At 37.6% G+C, this 22,180-nt stretch overlaps 1 protein-coding gene and 1 long non-coding RNA gene across 2 annotated transcripts in view; one reads left to right on the forward strand and one right to left on the reverse strand.

Annotated features, from left to right (window-relative positions):
* Positions 1-18,023, forward strand: part of LOC118221186 — a 95,700-nt gene extending 77,677 nt beyond the window's left edge. Inside the window, exons 5-6 of the long non-coding RNA XR_004764068.1 lie at positions 17,424-17,502; positions 17,700-18,023. This is a non-coding gene — a long non-coding RNA (uncharacterized LOC118221186). The remainder of the gene's footprint in view (positions 1-17,423; positions 17,503-17,699) is intronic.
* Positions 1-22,180, reverse strand: part of shisa9a (shisa family member 9a) — a 65,882-nt gene that overhangs the window by 14,061 nt on the left and 29,641 nt on the right. The window lies entirely within an intron of this gene.

Raw genomic sequence — 22,180 nt, forward strand, 5'->3', positions numbered from 1 at the left:
ATACAGTATATTACCAGAGCTTCACTGGAGAAAGAGGAGGTGCATAGGAAATTGATTCATTACTTGCTCGCCTATAGAACAGAGAGCAGATGCCCATTACGTGTATGCATACAATACCAGGTGTTGCATTAGGCACATGCTCCAGGTGCAATACCAAGTGCAGCATTGGGCACAAGGTCTTTGCAGCAGCATGACCTCTCACATCCTCCGGGCATCACTCATTTTAAACTCATTTTTTTATTTCCTTTTGTGTGATATGAGGAGAGGTTGCATCTGTAGGCTATACATCCTGTTGGTGATTCACAAAAATATTTCTGTGAAAGCCTTCATTGATTTCACATGGCATGGGAAGAAACCCCCAAAAAACCATGACTATTTTAAAAATGAGGGGACAGGATCCATTCTTCTCATACTGTGAAATACAGCCGGATGACCTGTTATCGCAAAATCAGGCTTGTTTCAGTCAGATAAAAGTCATGCCCATTTATACATGTGCAGGACCATATCCTCCGTGTCTTGCACCATCTTAAAAATGCCACTCCATTCACCTGTCAGTTTTCCATCCCTGAAATTACTCTTGTACCAGTACAGAATAGACTGTCTAAATCTTATCGCCTGTCTTTCCTTCTCGCATGAACACGTTTGTATGTCACACCATTTCCAGAGCAGGAAAACACTTAATTTAATGAAAGGATGCATTTTTAGGTTGGATAAACCCATAGTACATATATACTGAGGTGCATTCATTTATATAGAAGTGGTACAATTAATTATTTAATTTAAATGGCTTGAGGAGATACCTTTTGTCAGCACTGAGAAATGTACTTGTGTTTTTCCTGCAGTTCTGTGGATTCCCTACTGTGATCCATTATTGCATATTTGCCCCAGAGAGAGCCTACATTGTCCCACAAGGGTTTTAAGAGTGGAATGCATCTGTATTATCCACTTGTTTTAGATGTACAAGATACACAACATGCATGAGTTTCAAGCAGGAGTTACTGTATTTTTTTTCAAATTTTACATCTGATCTTCATATGGTATTCTATGGTGAGAAAAGAACAGACAGAATAAGATAGGGAGATGGAGAGAGAGATAGGGAGATGAATGCACAACTCTGAGTGATAGAACAGGAAGAAAAGGGTATGTGAATGCCATCTGTTTAATCCCCTTGGTGCTCCTATTATGCAGGTAAATGTTGCACAGTTTAACTTACAGTTCATAATTAATGGGAGGAATAAACAAAAATAAAAAAAGAGAACAAATGTTGTACGCCAAGGGGCCTAGCCCAAACCATGAATAACAGGCCCAGACCAAGGGGTGTCCAGATACCTTTGATCATATAGTGTGTGTGTGTGTGTGTATATACACACACACACACACACACACATACTATATGATCAAGGGTATCTGGACACCCCTTGGTGTGTATATATATATATATATATATATATATATATATATATACACATACATGCAGTCATATTTGTTTGATGCAGTAAAAATCCCAATAAAGTAATTTAATGTAAAAACTAAGTAATTTTCAAATTATGAAAGAGTTGAGCTAAGTGGAAAAAAAGACTTTTAATCATGTCCATGAATGTGTGATCCAAGTTGTTTAGCATGTCAGATCAAACTGGGTGTTGGATGGTGGATTTGTTGGTTGTTGGTTTGGCACACCGGGGACATCACAGAGAAACTGAGAGGATAGATGGCCTGCAGATACAGTTGAAACTGTCACAATCCCTTGTATTGAGTGACTGCCTTGTGCTTTTTACGCCATGGCCGATGAAAGCTAATGGAAGCTCTCACGAGGACCTCACAGGGCTTTGCATGCTATAAAAAAACTAATGGATTCTTTAAATGGAAAACAGACCAGTGGATAAGCAACACTTAAAGTACCAATGCACTAAATTTGACACGTATCCTAATCCTGTTACAACACACATTCACATTATAGTGAATTATAGTTAACATTATAGTCTGTTTCACTTCAGAACAACAAACTAAAAAAAAAGATTTTTAAAAATAGATTTTTGTATAGTGCTGCTTACATTTTTAATCTGGTCATTACATGTGGAAGTCAATGGTGCAACTTTAAAATGGAGCATAGCGGAATTAATCTGGAACGAGCCCTCCCATCTACTGTTTGGGACAGATTATGTTCCAAGGCAAGGCTGTTTCGCCTCCAGCCTGCTCAAAAGCAGCAGGGTTCAGATTCTGTTCTCTGTAATGAGGAAGCAAATGGCCTCTGTAAGAAAGCTGCTGGGAGGATGAATGGGATCACATTTCTGAAAGAGAACATAATTTTGTATTTCTGTATTGAGAGTGAAATATGCATATAAGAGATTAATTGTGCCTTATGAAATATGACTTTGCTTTTACTTGCTTTTTTAGTAAGCACAATATTTACTAAAATATCTCATTTAAGTATGGCAAGGTTTGACTAGAGTTTGGATGGTTATGAAGGAAAGTGCACTTGACATGGCTGTGTGGCACCAGAGGGCACATGGGACTGGATGCACAACATTGAAAGACAGGATCTTTGTAATGCACTGCACTGCCTTTCTATCAGTGTACGGTGGTCCTGAGACACCATCTCAGTCTCAGCTCATCAGCCTTAGTACAAAATCTATCTGCCTTAGTTATACTTCTGTCAGTCTAAGCTGCACATTGTCAGGCTTAACTCAACATCCATCAGTCTAAGCTATACCTTTGTCTGTCTCAGCTGTACTGATTTGAAAGGGGGTCACAGTGACTTAACTAACAAAGTGTTTACTGAATAAGCTCATCCTCACAGTAGAATGGACAGTGTGAATTGAGGTAGTTGACCCAAACACTGTATACAGTTTTACTACATGTGAAGCGACTATAAAAAGCCTACATTGACCCCCTTTCAAATCAGACAGACTGTGCAAAAATGGGCAGTGACAGTTAGCATGCAACTGATACTTTTAGCGGTGCTAAGGAAGTACAGCTGAGACTGATGAAGGGAGAGCTTAGACCGATGGATGTTTAGCTATGGCTGATGACTTGCAGCTTAGAAAGATAGAAGTACGGGTTAGGCTGATGGATGTCGAGCTGTCTGAAGCCTGATGAGCTGAGTCTGCGATGTTGTCTCAGGGCCACTGTACCAGTGAGCCTCCAACTCCTAGTCACCCCACTGTTCATTCCTTCATCTTATCTTTGAACTGCTTATCAGTGGAGTGCTACTGACAAGAGAGATAATGGCACCAGGCATTGGACCACTATCCAAAAATAAACAAACAGGTGACCTTTTAACATGGACACCCACACTACACTACATACCTTGCATCTGTCATAGCAGACCCAATACACTAATTATAATCACACTCCATTCTATATTCCATCTGTTTTTAAAAATTTGACTATACTAAAATATTCAAATTTATATTTTGATACAAGGAAAATAACAGAAGATCTGGCTACTTTTAAGTTACCATAAAGTCCATTATTCTCAGCTATTGTTCGGCATGCATACAGTCATTTGGGCAGATGGACAGGAATGGAATTTTTAATATCCGGAGACTGCTCATTGTATCTTTTGTTTGACATGTCCATTATTCAGACAAATAAATAGACAGGTGTTAAACATTAAGCAATAGAATTGCCACGGTGAAACCTCTTTAGCAAATCACTGACGTATCATGAGATTGTAGAAAAATACGTGGGTTCCGTAATGTTTGGGACAAATATATATATATTTCTTGATTTCATTCTGTACTCCACAATTTTAGATTTGCAATAAAATAATTTACACATGGTTAGAGTTCACATTCTCAGCTTTAATGTAAGGGTATGATTTCACCATGTAGAAATTACAGCACTTTTTATACATAACCCCTCCGCCCACTTCATTGTCCCAAACATTATGGATCTTACTGAATCTACATATTAGCATTTTAAAATATAATTTAAAATAAAATTACTAAGTTGGTTGGGAGAGACTTTAGAGCTATATATTCTTAATGTATTTTGAAATTAACATCTCCAAGTCACTTACACAATTCTCAACACTTTGATTAATCGCAGGGCAAATGGCTAAAGGTCATGTCAACTTTAATGACACATCAGAGTCAAAGAATTGTGGGAAAAATTGTAAACAGTCTAAAAATGAACAACATGTAAGTCAGCTACAAGGCTGGTATTTCTCCAAGGATCTGATAATCGATAAAAGAAGGTAATTAGTACAAGAATTTGACTAATTTGGAGCAATTATTAAATTGTATCCCAGCTGTCAAAGAGAATGTCAGTCCTCACTAATCACTTTGAGAATACTACAAACTGTTCACTGCATTCCCATGAAAAGACAATCAGAAAAAAGTTGTATATAACTGTCTAATAACTGTTAATTGTATCACTTTCCATACTGACTAATGGTTTTCAAGTAGATATATGCCCTTCAATTAAAATACTTCAGCATTTTTGTTTTGCCATCTGTCTAATAGTCTCAGTTTATACATGTGGTAAGGTAAATGCTTAATAAAATTAACTATGGCAAAAGGGCTAGCTTGATGAAAATAAATATGAATGAATTCCACCTTTTAGCTACGTGTTTGTACATATGATAAGAAACATTACATGTAATGCAATATTGCAGTGTATTATTGTAATTAACCACTATACTGGGCTCTACAGAATTAGCTTGCAGAGCTATAGAAAATGTTGGTGTTGATTTTCAAATACCAGTTCCTTGATCTGAACAATCCATCAAGTCCATCTGCTTGGGTGACAGATGTATTCTCATGATGAGTAAGCCTTAGTCAAGTTTGTGCCCCGATATTTCATTCTTTTAGATTTTCCAAGCAGTAAAGGACACATCAATTACAAATAAACAAATAAAGAAACAAGTTGTTTACATTACTTTGACAAAAAACATCAGTTATTTTTACTTATCCATAAGTCTGTCTCTGTTTCTTTGTCTACCTCCCTGGGGATTCACAGTGTGTGTGTGTGTGTGCCTGTGTATGTGTGAGCGCTTCTCTCCTTTTTAGATAATAACGGCCATTTTGTTAGGGTATTTGCCTGGGGTTTTACCAGGGGCAAAGACAGAGTGAGTATGTCAACACTACAGCATGAGATACCTCCCCTACAGCTTATAAAAAATGCACGAGAATATTTCCTGAGTGGATGCCCCAGAGGGTTTGGTACTATGAGAAGGGCACACTCGCTCACAGGTAATTTCCTGTTCAAACTGGAACAAACTCAAGGACTCTAATTCAAGGACTTTTTGGGGGAAACAGGAAAGTTTTCAATGGCCTAATTTGGAAAAGAATAATGCAATACAGTTTTTGACATTTTTCATTTAATGTTTCTATATTGACATAGTACCTAAGTACCTAGAAAACTATTTTGGGGTGAGTTCATGAGTTCACACTGAAGTTCTAATGTCCATTGGATATAACATTACTTTTCCCCCTGAAATCTCCCTTGCAAGTTTGCTATGATTGTGTGCGCATGCACATTAAAATCCTACCTTAGGCTAAGACCATGTGCAGTCTTCAGTGCAATGGTAAGAGAATTTATGCACAGCTTAAAAGCTGCATGTGGACACAACACAAATCATTTTCCTGTACATGATTTCACAAGCAATGAGGGACCGCCGACAGCAAATGTAAAAACAAACATTCACTAACAGTGGAACAACAAACAAATGTTTTTGTCAACTTTTAAGTCTGGAAGAAGAACTGGAACTAGGTTAAAGACCTTTTGCACCCAAATACAATCTGAACAGAGGTGGAAAATACGATACTGTATATAATCTGCCATACTGAACTGTGGCAAGAGCATGAATGTTTATTTAATCAGTCCATAAACAGCTACTATGAACAACAGAAGCATAATACCTGGGAATACATAGCTGGGGCTGTGACAAACAGTTGTGGATTTCTTTTTTCCTGTTACAAAAGGTGCCTTATAACCTTCTAGAGTGGCATCAGAGACCAGTGGGTAGCCCTGTGTGGCTCTGAATTCATTCTCTTAAGTCCTCATAAGGTGAAACAGTATAATTTCCCAATTTTAAAACGTGTATTGTGTGTCATCTCTGACTCCCCCAATGCAGCAGGAGCCTAGGTGCATGCAGTGTGTGATACTGTAGGTTCACTCATTCGATGCTTGCTTATAATTTGATGTCTGATGTCATTTCAGTCACTTGTGTCAACAATAATTTGAGTCAGTTTAGATAAAGGCACAGAAAATGAGAATCCAGAAGGAAGCTGGGTCAGGCTGTATCAAGGAGATGTGACAAATCAGACTAAGCTAAGCGATCACATAATGAAAATGGAGTTGCATTGCATAATGGGATATATTTTCATGGTATAAAAAAGGAAATTATGATTACAATGTGGTTCCATCCATCAGTCGCCTGTTTATTATTATTATTATTATTATTATTATTATTATTATTATTATTATTATGAGAATTAATGCAATCCTTATTCTACAATAATCACCTTTGCAAAACTACACCTTTTTAATGTCAAATTTAAATTTAAATTTAGAATTTGACATCATAATTTAAGTTCTGCGCATTCAGGATAGCAACAGTTCAACCAACTCATATTCATTCAGCTTCAAGGACAGAACAAAACTGAATTCACAACCTTCTTCACAATTTAAAATTTTTTTTTATCAAGTACTTTGATTTCCAAGGGGTTGTGCAGACCTACATTACTTTTCCCGTCCTTTCAATGATATGAACAAAGCCATGCGTACCCTATTTAGTGTTCCCTACTAAAGAACTAGAAACAATTTAAAGCATGATGAGGATAGTTTTTGGTTGCTACCAGTTCAGTTTTATTTTATTATACTAGTCATAATACTTCTCCATACTGCTGATCCACGGTATTTCTGTATGAGCTGCATTGGCTTGGCCACTGTCCATCAATTTTAATCATTACATGGTATCAGAAACCAACCAGCAGAGCAAACAGGAGCTGAACAGAAAGGTAAATACCAAATATCATTTATGGCTTTGCGCTAGAGTTATACAGTAAATAGACCAAACAATGCAGTATGACAAACCACTCAGCCAGAGACATTCTTAAATTCTCAACACATTAAGAGATGAAATTGAGTGAGACAGTTTGGGAGACATCTATCCCATACACAACACGGGCGTAACTAAGCTTTCTGAGTCATTTGCACTTCTGTCATGGACACAACGTGCTTCACAGATGGAGCAGCCCTGTCAGTCTGAATAAACAAAACCCTTCCCTCCCAGGGATTTAGCCGCATGCAGGCTTTACCTGCCACAGATGACAGCAGCATCAACATGTGTCCTCTATTTGAGCTAATACACAGGGAGACATGGATCCACACAAAGTACTATGCTTTCACATAATAATAATAATAATACTATATCAAAAAGAAGAAGTCAAATGATATGTAGCTTTTGCAGATATGGCATATACATATTAAAGAAGTTTAGCTAGATACCTTTTAAAATGAATGTCAAGGGGTGGCAATGTACTGTATTATAATGCATAAGGAGCTGGTCTTGAAACCTAAAGGTCACAGGTTTGATTCCTGATTAGGACACTGCCATTGTAGCCTTGAGCAAGGTACTGAACCTGCATTGCTTCAGTATATATCCAGATGTCTATATGGATGCAGTGTAAAAGTTGTGAAAAATGTGTAAAAATTATGACACCTTTCAGTTTAATGCTCAGTTTTTTCCTTCATAAGCGATGAAAAAGAGTGATTATAAATAACGACATAATGACAGCACAATTGTGCAGGCTACTCTTTAACTCATACTCCATTTTGTTGGTCTGCCAATATGAATATGTAATGATGAGGTTCTACTCAAATTCAATTTCCAAACACATTACATGTTGAGGTGTGACTTTAGCATTGTATATGGGAAGCGAGGCAGAACTGGCATGCCTCTGCACTATACAGACCTGGCATTGGAATGCAATGGACTGTAAATTTCTGCCATAAAGTATTTTCTTTCTTTCTACAGAATAGAATAAAACAGAGATATTTTACCACTTATTAACTTTACAAAACCATACAGCTTTCCTCCTTTGTCATTGCCTCTTCAAATATTATTAAGCATGATCTAGGTATTTATCAAGCCCAGTGAGCCCTTCATTGTAAATTAATATTTCTATGAAGACATTCTGGTGATTATTATTAAAGCATGAACTTTTCCTCTTTGTCACTGTCTTCTATTCTTACCTGCAGGCTTTGTCATGATTGCTTTCAAGCCTGAGAACAACGCCCCTTGAGAAATTTGAAGCGAGGGACTCTGGGCACCCTTCCAAGAGACAGTATTTCTCTTTCAGAGCCTTTATCAATGAAGTCTTTCTTGATTACTGTATATCATAGAAATTCCTGGCAAGGCCTGATTGAAACAAATGGAATCGGATGTAGCCTCATCTGAAAAAGTTTAAGTCTCCATACTCATTTAATTATATTTCAACTGTAACAACTAAAAAAGAATAACATTTTTTAATGAAATACAACCATTTGCACCTGTCTTGTGACTTCTGTGTAGGTTGTATTCATATAATATCCAACAATTCACGGAGAGTTGTGCGTCGAAGTATGGTAAAATTGTTTCACTAATGTGCAAATGACAGCACTGTTTGTTCAAGCAGACACAATAGTATTCATATTAATATTATAGAAATATGGAGAATAAATAATTGAATGCAGAGTTTGATGTACTGACGCGAAATAAAAAAAGACTGTTTAATGTCACATAACTACGCCCACATAACTGCCACTGTCATTGAGTTAGGTGTCATTATATTACGATTAAGAATTATAGAAAGAATAATTAAAAGTAATACTTTTATAGAACCTACAGCAGTAGGAGTAAGTACCCAGGAGTAAGTAGTCTAGAAAATACATGTACAAAGATATGTAGATCAGCTGCAGCTGTTTAGCACAATGATGCTTATTTATTCCCTCTGAAAGTAAAAAAAAAAAAAATTGCAATAATAATAAAACAAAAACACAATGAGGAAAAAGTCTATAAAAACAGGGATCGCAAAACTATAACTCCCCTGTCACAAGCTGAACTCATGCCTGAAGACCAGGAGCATTAAACACAAACAGCCAGTGAGCAAACATATAAACAATCTTTGAAATTGCATCAGACAGGAGTATATGTACATATACGTGAAACATGGAGGTAGTGTTACGGCCTAGGCATGTATGGCCGCAACTGGAACTTGTCTTCATTGATGATGTGACTGCTGATGGCTGAATTCTTAAGTGTACAGAGACATTGTATCTGCCCAGATCCAATCAAATGCATCCAAACTTATAGGGCGGCGCTTCACCTTGCAGCAGCAGGATGACCCCGAACATACTTCTAAAGCAACAAAAAAGTTTTTCAGGGCAAAAGAAGAATGTTCTAGATTGGCCAAGCCAATCATCCATCCTGAACCCAGTTGAACATGTGTTTCACTCGCTGAAGACAAGACTGAAGGGAAAAGGCCCTGGAAACAAACAGGAGCTTAAGATGGCTCCAGCACAGACGGAACCAGAGAAGATGCCCAGCATCTGGTGACGTCTATCTGTTGCAGACTTCAGGCAGCCATCAAAAGCAAAAGAATTTGCAACCAAATACTAAACATGATTTCTTTTTATTATTTCAGATTACGTTAAGTTGTCCAGTTAATTTTGGTCCTTTTAATTGGACTTTAAAAGAACTATGTATAAAAAAGGGTTTATAATTCCTACATGAATCACATGATATGAATGTAAATACCCTCATTAGAGCTGACAGTCTGCACTTTATTCTCATATCCATTGTTTCATTGCAAATCCAATGTCCTGGTGCACAGCCAATAAATAAATAAATAAAAGATTTTAACAGCTTTTAACAAAACTGTTAAACAGTAATAAACATCAGGGATAATTCAGGTGAGATGTAAATATTGTGCATGTATTAAGTGCGACAGTCCCTCTGTAGGATGGAGCACAGGCCTGTGAGTGGTACAGCTACAGTGGGAGCAACATATTGCCTCAAGCAAAAGATCTCCTTCTGTGGCATAGAATTAGCCCTAGCCAAGTGCATTACCCTTTTATAATAAGAGGGAAGTGGGTCAAAAAGCAATCCCATATGGGGCTGTATCACTCACTGCAAGGATGTCAACTGCTAGCCTGGTAGCTTCATGTAGGTCCAGAGGATGCAGAATTATGGGAAAGAGTTCACCAGTATGTAACACAACAGCAGTTAAATTGCAGCTATAAGGGAACTGTATCGCAGAACTCAGCAACCCTATTGTAAGTGAGGTTTCTGTGGCAAACACTCAGACCTAGCAATGTACAACATATTGTACCAAAACAAACTTTAAAGAAATAACACATGGTAACCATGTTTTTCTGTAATGCAATGTTCTTTAAAGCCCAAAAAGCATGCTTTCCTTCCATGTTGGACTGAATAAAGCAATTAAAATGCACTAGCCCATCAATGTATTTCACTTATAGGCTGTTCCTACCAGCTGGCATTTGTCTATTGAGATTTTTGAAACTTCTAGCACATGATACTGTTGTTACAGTTGTGCACATTATTTCAGTCATTTTCCACTGCTGTGCATGAGATCTATTCATTTATTTAATAAATGCATGTTAAAAAAGTCTGATTCCTTTAGCTTTTTTTCAGTTTTCCATAATTTTCAACAACTTTGCAGTGACTACTCTGTGACTTCAGCCAATATTTTCTGTGACATCCAGTCCTACTGATCAGTTATATGTAGTGTTTTCAGAATTCGCCAGAAATAAATCATTCACAGCTGTTTCTTTCAAAAAAAATTATTCCAGGGGGGTGGGGTGGGGGGGGAGGGGGGAGGGGAGAGGGTTGCAGTTCTCAGAGTCTTTGCATTTCTACCCCTGCACTGTTCAAACTAAAGTTACATTCTTGGTGCTCACACTTGGAGAACAGTAAAGACAATGTACATATTTTGTAATTTATACAATCCTGAAGTGCAGGTTTTGTCAAACAGACTTTATTGCAGGTTGCAAGTGTAGTTAATCAAAAAGAGATAAAATTATAAATTTGAATATGTCATTTAATCTCAGGAGATTGACAGGAGAAAAGGCATGATGACATGATGTGCCTGAGAAAAAAGATGTGTGTGTGTCGCATGTGTATGTAGCAGATCATAATGAAGTCCTTGCACCATCTCCCATGTGGCCCTGCACATTTTAATAAACCAGTATGGATTCAATTAATTTGTTTTAGGGAGGGAGAGCAATAACTAATAAACTCATAAAACGAAAAATAAATGACCATCCTCATTTTCTCATTTTACTTGCGGTCGTTTTGCCCAAGAGTTTACACAGTGTGTTTGGCCAAGACATAAATAAATGCACCTTTTTAAAGATGGGCCACATCGATACAGATTATCATAATGGTCCAGTTGGACTGCTATAACTACTGCTGCTGTTAATGAAGTTCATACTATCTGCAAATTTATATGCAAATTAAATACTAAAAAAGCTTGACAACAAACCTGTAAGAAGTTATGAGAATATATACATAGAAAAGTATTTATATTGGCTAGTCGTGTTTTATCTTCTCATATATTTTTGAATAACTTAAACATTTTTTAGAGAAACATCAGGGACCGGTCATGTTTAATTGGTAGCAGTCATATAAATAGCTGCCGTTTTATGGGGCACAGTCTAGAAAGAAAGTAATCCATTTTGCGCACAAATGTATTGGCTGCTTGGCATATATATTGGTTTGATATGCGTATGTATTGGTTTGTCATTGGCACATCTATTGGATCGTCATTTACATCTATATTGGTTCACAAGGATGTTTGTGAAGAGGCGGGAGGGGTGGGGGTGTGTCTCTTTCTCTGTGGGCAGGGCCAACGGGTGTCTTGAATTCCATGATGTTTATTGCCACCATTGAGAAGGTTACCAGCTACAGCTTTAAGACTTAGAGCTAAATAGAGAAAAACATACACTATTACAATCCAGAACCATGTCAGATGATAACCAGTGCAGTGCAACATCTGAAATCTATTAATTTGTCATTTTACAGCAGTACGTTTCGGTAATGAGTTACGCATTCCTTTAAGGCTGTAGAATGTTGATCTAATAGCTGGATGACCAGTTTCTCATGGCTGCTTCGTAGAAATTCACATAATTGAAAGGGAAAAGAGGCGAAAGAATTGATTGACATCATAATATACATAAAGTATGCTTTTTTTAAAAGTGGCAGAGGAGCATTCTTGAGTAGCTGAAATTCCAATCACCATAATATTAAATTGGCATCACAGATATGGCGCCTATACTTCATGCAATAATCTTGAAGTGTCAGTATAGCCGAGAACTACAATTTTACCTGAAAATTACTAACAGAATGGAGATTATATTTCTTGAGGGGATAGACATGTTAAAACATGGTTTGTCAAAAAAAATAAATAATAATAATTCACAGTGCCGCAGTAGGCAGGGGCTGTTACCACATAAATTAAGCCTATTTTCAAATAATGGCATTACTCAGAAAACATATTATCTAATGTTTTGACAGCATTTTGTTAACCAAAGAGCAGTTATTGCAGATTATATTGATAGGCAATATAGGTAGGCAAGCAAGACTACAATGATAGCTCTAGTATCAACAACTTCCACTGGTAATTAAAATGCAAAGGTGGTGCATTTTAACGAACCAGTATGGATTCAATTAATTGACTCTAACCTGAGGCGCAGCAGTAACTGGCTTAAACTCATGAAATAGAAAATAAATGACCATCCTCATTTTCTCTTTTTACTTGAAACCTTTCGTTTACACAGTGTGCTTGGCTGAGACACAAATAAATACTCACTTTTTTTAAATATGGGCCACAGATTATGTATCATAATAGGCCATAAGCACTGTTATAGCTTTTCTGCTAGTGCTAAATTAAGATCATACTACCAGGCTCATACTTTCAGGCATGAGCTGTTGACACAATAAAAGTCTATTTTTAAATGCACCTAAGTTTTTAATGACTCTAACATTGTTCGTCATGAAGTTCATATTTTAGTGTTCTGTTTAACTACAGTTGGGAATTGTTTAACATTATTCAAATTTTCATACAGGGACTGTATAGGCTCATCTTTCACTTACCTCCAAAAAACATATGTCTATACTGTATCTCATCTCTGTGGCTGGGAACTTCCCTGTTGCTGGCACTGCATTCTGCAAGAACTGCTAGGACCTCCATTTCCTTTTGGTTTGGCTCTCTCATTGACAACATCGTTGTGGCTTCCACCCTTTCCCTGAATGGCTGCCCCTCATGCTGAAGTACCTTCTAGCATTATCATGTAACCCAAGCGCTGAGTGAGCATGCAGCATCCTATCCTTTTTCCATCCTACAAGTTGTGTTGTGTAAGCAAGAGGTCCTCCCTGCTCTCTCTCTTGTCGCCTTCATTGGACTGACATAGGATATACATTTCATTCTGTCACTCCATGCAGTACTTTGAGCACATTAATGCTTGAGCACATCTCTACATTTGTTCAGCTATCAGCTGGACTCCTTGTCGTCATTTGGGAATTTGCTGCCAGTCTGGATTATGGTGCATTGTATTGGTGTAAATATCGTGTGGGCCTGGCTGATGTTTGTGTGGCTGCCACATTGGTTATGATTTTGGCTTTCTCTTGCATGGCTAGATGCCACCAGAAATGGTCCACCCTGTGCTCCTGGCTCTGTTTGAGTGACCTGCTGTCCAGATCAGAATTTGACAGCTTGTGCGTTTTATGTTTTGAGACTGCTCTTTTTGTCTTATGGCTCCTGTGACACCTTTCTGGTTCAGACCAAGTTACTGATTATCATCTTTTACTTGGAGCCTCTCATTTCAGTAGCGCCTTGCTGTCAGTGTAGCATATTACAAACTATTAGAGCAAATAAAAGTCAATCAATACATCACTTTGCAAAAATTTGTAATGTTTCATGGATGATACAGAATTTTGGTTAGATTTTGCTGCCACAGCACAGGACACTTGCTGTATAGTATGCACAGATGCATGTATTTTAAATAACGTGCATGTCATACAAATATACAAATCCATTTTGAACAGTTCATTAACATTTTGTGCTCAAGCACTGGATACTGGTCTCAAACTAATTAATTAGTCATGTATTATTCAGTTTAATTTCTAAATTCTTTTCATCCATATTATACTCTCACCTTTAGTGCAGTGGCAAGTCTGGGTGTGCAATTTCCCTGCTTTGCATTCCTCCGCATTTTCAATTCAGAGTTTTTTGTGAATCAGTAGAAGGTAATTATGCTGGATAGCTCCTGTGCACCCTCTAAAGCAGGGGCGCCCAATGTTATTTGAAAAGGGCCACCTAATGCCTGGTGCACATTACAGGATAATTGGGCCTATTTCTGGCCCGCTTCACCCCTCTTGACAATCAGAGGACAATTTTGAGGCTGGTCTGAACCGTTTATCAGCTCAGATTGTCCTATAGGGGGAGGTGTTTACAGTCAAAGCCTTAACCCTCCTGATGGGTACAGGGCCACCATGGTTTCAAAATGGAAATATCAAAAGTTTCAGATCAAACGACTCAAAATCCTGGTTGTGTGAGAGGAACAGTGATGGAATCTCACACACAGGACTTGGCAGGTTTTTGGCTGACCAGTGGTTTTCCAAAGTCACTAGCCACTTGCACAGTCACTAGCCACTCAGCATTTTTACCGACAGAACAACAGAAACATGGCAGCAAATAAAAAGAAGACTTTTACTGACTCCTGACCCAGGTGGACAGCAGAAGTAGACGACAAGCTAGAAGAATTATAGTAACAGTGTGAATGCTTATTTAATGCATGCACAACAAGCATGACAAGTTGTGTCTGACTGTCTGCCTACATGTTTGTTTTGCTTTTAAAACACCTTGGATCGTGGAAGGTTCCCAGGTCTGCATTTGGGGTTTCCCAGGTTTTCGATATTGGTTAGATTTTGAAAAGTCCTGTAGTGTGCACCAGGCATAAGATTAATTAATCTACTTATCAAGGTCTTGATTGAAGACCATGATTAATTAATTAGTTGAATCAAGTGTCGTAGTCCTGGGCTAAAACAAAAACTCGCAACTACACCTGCCCTTTTCAGATAAGCTTGGCCACCCATGCACTAAAGCATTATGAAGCATTTTGGATATGTGCCATGTTGTAAATATCTATGCATGTTTTTGACAACTTCTGGAGCTGCTGGTAAAGATCCATAGCTCTTGTATGTGTTTGTGTTCAAATGGATTAATTCCTTAAAAACAACTTAATATATACAGCGTTTTTAGTCCATTTTTATTCAAATGCAATGAAAATGCAATACCTCAGTAACTGACAAAAGGTGCCTTTTGGGTCACATAATTGAATAAGTGGGTTTAATAGGGTTTCAGTTGAACTTGGCTGGATCAACACAGAGAGACGATAATAGTGTTTGTCCGTGTAAACGGGCAACTTCCCAGCTATCATCAAAGTGACTGGACCATCAAATCCCCACCAAATTGGTTTCAGGGATATGTTGCAGGAATTAAAAGAAATTAACTTCAATACAAGTAGTTTTGCCAGTTGCTGCACTGATGTAGTCATCTGTATTGGTGCTGATCACCACAAAAAGGTAAGGCATATAAGAATTTAACTTATTTGAAATGTGTCCCATTATTATGCCAGGCCATATCTGTCTGAATTGAGTGCCTTTACATCTAACAATAACATTGTCATCTGTTTGGCAGTGTAACCTGTTTGTTTGGTATAAAAGTGATTGTGTATTTCACCCTCACAAACAATGGAATGCATATTGCTAAATTAAATTATTTCATTGTCATTGTCAATGTACTACTGATGTGATATAACATTTTACATGAGCCTGCCTACCTGTAATGTGTGAAACTCAATGTGGTAGCAACAGGATGTGATACGGTTGAGGTGCAACAGTGAAAAGTATGGAAGGTTGATGGCAATAAATTGCTGGATCCCTCAGGTCAGAGCAAAATCCTAGTGATTTTGTTTAAGACATACATCACGCATAAGTATATATTCATGAAAAAAAGGACAGCCAAGAACTGAAAGGACAAAAGAAATTGACCAAATGGCAGGAATACATGGCAGAACATATACAATGTTCTTTTCAGCAAGTTATACATCACGGAAGAAACAAAAATCATTCTCTTTAAATAAAATAAACTAACACTCTCTATCTCATGGCCACATAATAAAAATGAATACATGGTAAATAAATGAGTAATAACACACAGAGACTATACTGAGGCTATACAGATCACAATAACCATAAAATTCAGTTCATACATCCTGGCGGTAGTTCTTTCCTACGGAAATAAGTACAAGCTCTTCCCTCCCAGGGGCCTGTGTAGTAATTTTGATACAGGAAGCTTGGCTAACCTTGTGCAGGTTACATAGCCATGGGAAATAGTTTCACCCGAAGATTAAAGTGATTAAGATTAAATGTCACTTTTAATCAAAATAATAATTGGGCAAAACACAGATACAACCTACTTTGTAGTTACTTGATGTATATTTTCTTGCTTTAGACCATGAACCCCCAAATGTCCTGATATCCAACACTGTAAAGCCAGTAGGTCATCAGAAACATCGTTAAATATTTAAAATATGCTTCATCACGCAAAAACACAGCTTGAGTCAATTGAAACACTCTAGAAAGTGAACTGTCTCTTTAAGGAAGTAGCAAATATTGCTGTTCCAATGAAGTTGGTTTCAGCTTTCTTATCTTCAGATACTCCAAGTGAGTATCAAGGACAAATGTGTCAAGGATGCATTTACAAATTATTCCATATCAATTGCTGCATAAATTCACCATGGTACTTTCTGGTCCAGAAACACAAATGATATAGAGTTGCCTTCTGGTAAAGATAAATCGGTGATGGAAACCTTGACCTGTATCTGTAAACATACAAGTTTAGATTTATTTGAAAATATGAGACAGGCAAGGCAATCATTCTCTTTGTTAATTAGTTATTCCATGAACCTTGTAGAATGTAAACTAGGGAAAATAGTGCATTTTCATACCATGCAGAAATCATTTTTCATGCAAATGCATGCAGTTAAATTTAATGTCAGTGGCATTAAATTTATGCAGGTTCAGTTTTCTGAAGTATAGATTTGATGCTGTCACTTATAGCCATCGCTCATGGTGCCTTTGGAGGGCAGGATGGGGAATTATAGCTCAGCAAAGGAACATGGTATTAGTTCTCAGCATTACACGAGACGCCATGCAATTGAAAAATTACCTGCCAGATTCCCACCACCATGTTAGCTTGAATAATGACTCATATATTTATTACTGTTAAGGAGAACCGCTCAGTGTTATCACAAAAATTACTATGTGCCTGCATAACTCTGGAAAGCCCATGTAAAATGTGATATGACAACAACCTTGCATTTGCATAGGATTTATATTTTATTTTTTTCAGGCTTTTATCACAGTCAAACTGGAGTGACTTGTACCAAGGTGGCATCATCAAGGTCACCATTCCTACAAAGGACAAAAAGGTGGGTTTCACAAACGAGGTTTTCACTTAAACACATAATGGTTTGTCCCTGGAGTTAAGTTCAGCAGAATCCAATATGCTTTTTAAAAATACAGGGTCAGTTGGACTGCCTCTAAAATCAAGTCCTCAAATACGGTTACCTTGAAAAAGTGCTCCTTTATTTTCCCTCAAATAATCAGATTATTTTCTTGTCTCCAGACATTGCATTTGAAGGACATTCTTGGCTGTTCTCAAAAGGAATAAAATTCAATAGGTGGAATGGAAGATGGAGTAACACAAGAAGTTTCTATTCTGATGGTTTGTATAAATTCTCTAGCCAAAATCCACTTTAACATATTTTGACGGTCTCTGCCAGTGGTTCTGTATAACTGCTTCAAAGTGGTCCTATTAAAGCATACTGGTCAAGTTTTGTTCTTACAATTAGTTGCATACAAATCTCCCTCCTGGAATGGTTTAAATGTTTAATTTCCAATTAGACTGTATTGTCTCTATAACATAGCAGGAACCAGTAAAATATTAGTTAAAGGGTACTGTCAACATGCCTGAGTATTTTCATCTCTAAAACAGATGTTTCCAGGTTTTAATTGGTTATACTGCTAAGAGTACAGTCTTTCTCCTTCTCTTTTGTCCTCTGACTGCTTGGACACCTTCCAATTCAACTACAAATTATATTGTGCCACTGTATTGTAGTTCATTAGCACACAATAATATTTTGGTTAAAATTCACAGTTTTTCAGCGATTGTTAATTCTAACAAAACCTACATCCTTATAGATGCTTGAAGCAAACTGGAGAGAAAACATTAGATTTTAAACATCTAGGCCAGTACGATAGGAAAAATAATTTTGAATGGTGTATCAATATTTGAATCAAGAATGCAAAAGACAACAAGAATTTCCATATTCTTGTCGGACATTTGATCAAATGTGCTTGTTTAACCACTTATTGCAACATACATTGTTCTTTTTAGCTCGTGAAATAGTGAGCTCCATAATGTTTGGAACAAAGACATTTTTTAACTTGATTTAGCTCTGTGCAGGATTTAAAAATTTGAAATCAAACAATTAGTATGTGGATAAAGAGCATGTTCACAGCTTTTATTTAAGGGTATTTTTATACACTTCGGCTTCACAATGTAGAAATTACAGCTCATTTTATAAACAGCCCCCCATTTCAGGACACTGCAATGTTTGGGACAACTTAATGTTACGTAAATGTAGTAGTCATGTTTAGTACTTCATCGTATATCCTTTGCATGCAATGCTTGAAGTCTGTGACCCACAGACATCACCAGGTGCTGAGTATCTTCTCTGATGACACTCTGTCAGGCCTGTACAGAATGAATCTTCAGTGCCTGCTACTTTTGAGTGGTGGCTGTCTGGTTCTCATATTGATAAATGCCAATAAGACTCCAAAGGCAATCAAAAGCCCAAAATTAAGGCTAGATACTGAAAAGCTCTCGTATACTTGTACTCAGGATGTAATTTGAGCATACCTGACTAATCAGAACCACATGTGAAGCTATTTGTCCCAAATGTTATGGTGCCTTGAGATGGGGGGGCAACGATACTGTAAGGGAAAAATGAGAAATTACTGTTTACATATATTTTCTCACTTTTATATAACCTTAAGAAATCATTTAAAATTGCTTTTCTGTCTAACTGAGAATTACTGGGAGTGCATAGCCCCTCCTGCGCATGTTCCTATTTTCCCCGGAAAACTGTCTCTGTATTTCTCCATTGTTTCTAGTCACTGTGACATGATAGCCTTGAAGTAGTCAGAACGTCTAAACAAGTAAGTTTCTCAGAAACCCAATGTTTTTAACCAATCAGAGACAAGCTGCAAAACTGCATTACATGCAGTTTGAGACAGACAGGTTTTGGGAAAATTCCAGAACCTGCCTTTCACCTACTTTTTCTGTATAAAATGAATGACTTTTTACCTGTTCTGAGAGCTTTCATACAGATGTGTTATGGCGCTGTGTGGATTCTCCTATTCGGCCGAATAAAGGTATCTGAACTGAATATTGTGTGTGAGTCTGTTGGGACTCTTCTCACCGACCGGGGGAAATTAAGGTAATTTCCACTACAGTACGGATAAAAAATGGCTGTAATCACTACATGGTGAAAGAAAAATATATAAAAATACCCTAATAAAAGCTAAGGATCTGCAATTTAACAACATGTGAATTGTTTGATAACCAATCTAAAATTGTGGAGTGCAGAGCCAAATCAAGAAAAATATATCTTTGTCCCAAACATGGCAATCATGGAAGTTTTTTCCTTTGTTTACTTGTAATCGTGGGGTTTCTACTATAAGTATATACAGTATTTGACAGAATAACAACACAAAAGACAATAGACAGTCCATTAAAGTATTAAAATGCAATTTAAAACATAAAATAGGCCATTAAAGAACCACTCTTGCAAATCTATAATAAGGTGAGACTTCCAAGGCCACAAATGTATTACAAAAATGAAAAAGGCCTGAATCACAGAGTATCAAAATACTTGCAATGTTTAACAAGCATTTTCAGAAAAAAGGCAAAAGCTGCAATTCAAATGAACAGTGGCATATCTGTCCTGGTTCCCACACTCTGACGCACTTTGGATGGCCACCCATCCCCTCCCTGGACTGGAACATTGCTCCAGGACATGGGCTGCCAGTCTGTCGATGTTGGCACTGAATTCAAAGCCAGGCCTCTCCAGAGCAGTGCCCTTAGAGACTGTAGGCCTGGCTGCCACAGGTGTGCTGGCACATTGAGTCTATGCGACATGGACACAGCAGTCATGGTTGTGGCTACTGAAAACATTGCCTGAATCATGGCACAGGCTCATATTAGGGGACTGTGGGTCCTAAGAGGGTATTTGTGTTTCTGTGAGGGCTTTCCCAAAGCCAATAGCCCCCAAAAGGATCTCTTCCTCTCTCACATTACACCAAACTGAACAGAAAGAGAAACTGGCACAATGCCTGCCCCCAAGTCAGTTACACTGACACCCAACAAACAAATGGGTGTCAATCATACATCAGTACAGCAGCAGTCACCTTTTGCACAGTGGTCACCTGCATGTGATGGCCATTTTCAACAACTTGAACGATTTAGCTGTGTATACCTTGACAAACTTTTACTGATGATTTCCAGATGCTAGTCATGGTTGATTTCTGATTCTGTAGAGGTTAGTTGAAAGGAAAAGAATGTGGGAAGTGCACTAGTGCAAAATATGGCAGGATGGTAGGTCAGAGGATATAAGTCCTCTTTTACAACCACAACAAATATTGCTAAAAAACCATAACAAAATCTCTTGAGGACACAGCCAACATTTTTTTAAAAGGACAGAATGTGTCAATTTAATGTGTCAATGTAACTCTCTCAACTGGCAACATATCTGTTGCCAGTTGAGAGAGCTTTATGTTGCACATTTTAGCATTTTCTAAACATTAAATAATTACCATGAACAGCCTTGACATTTTTCAGTCACCATAACTCTTGCATTGAATACATGCAGGATATCCAGAACTCACCTCTCTAGCTTGATGTTGTCATAATGTGGTTTAAAAGGCAGTGTGGCAATGGAATAACAATTTGTGTGTAATTCAGCACTGCTTTGAATGTTTTAAACCATTCATGTCAACTGTCATTACATTTTACAAATAGATCATTAAAGTTGTCTTGTCAGACACATATTAATTATTCTCAAATTTACTCAAGTTCTAGAGTATGCCACTCCAGTAATTATAATCAGGCTCTTCCCAGCATTTAATTACAAAGCAATACAATTTCTGCTATTTAACTACGTGAGGGACACTGCACTCCCCCCCTCACTACACATCAAATAAGTATTGTATGGCATATCAGATGTATGTAGATTGACTCACTGGAACACGTCAAACCACTGGGGGATCAGCAGAGGGCCTCTTAACAGCACCTGCTGGAGTGCTGCTGATTTACATGGAAAACGAACCCCCACACCTGTTGACATGCCACGCGCACCTTAACCCTGCCACCCCGTCCCCATTTACACCTGTCATAGAGATTTGACTAGTGGCTGGTAATGAACTGATAATTATTCCAGGGGGGCGGTGAAGTAAAGAGGTGGATCTCTGCCTAGAAGATTAGTTATTTGCCCATTAAGTCTGGCTTTCTTCTCAGTGCACAAAGGGAGAAATCTGAGTTAGGGGAACATGTATGGACTGCATGACAACTTGTAATTAATCCCCAAGGTTCTGCACTGTACATGTTTTATAGCAAGAACAATGCAGGCAGGAAGAAGGGCCAGCATTTAGAGAGACCTGTTTTGCCTTGACTTGCCTTGATTACACGACTGAATACATTTTTAATTTCAGATAAAGATGGATACACAAAAACATTCAAACTGCATTCAGATATAACTCATACTATTGCTAAAAACAGTGCAACTAAATATGCTGCAGTGCAATATACTCTAGAATCTCAAATGGAGAACAGTAAGAGAAACTACAATTCAAAGCATTTCATCTGTCTTTTTTATCATTTTTGAGAATCACAAATGGTTTCTTAAGAATAAAAAGCCATTCCAATAAACCATTTCAGTATGCTTTCAGTACATGATTTTGGCACATGTTGCTTGGTACATTTGTTGAGATACTAGTAACATTTAAGTTACTTTTAAGTATTACATTCTGGGAATCATGGAATGACCT

The sequence above is a fragment of the Anguilla anguilla genome, chromosome 2, assembly GCF_013347855.1.
Source record: "Anguilla anguilla isolate fAngAng1 chromosome 2, fAngAng1.pri, whole genome shotgun sequence".
Classification (NCBI taxonomy): Eukaryota; Metazoa; Chordata; class Actinopteri; order Anguilliformes; family Anguillidae; genus Anguilla; species Anguilla anguilla.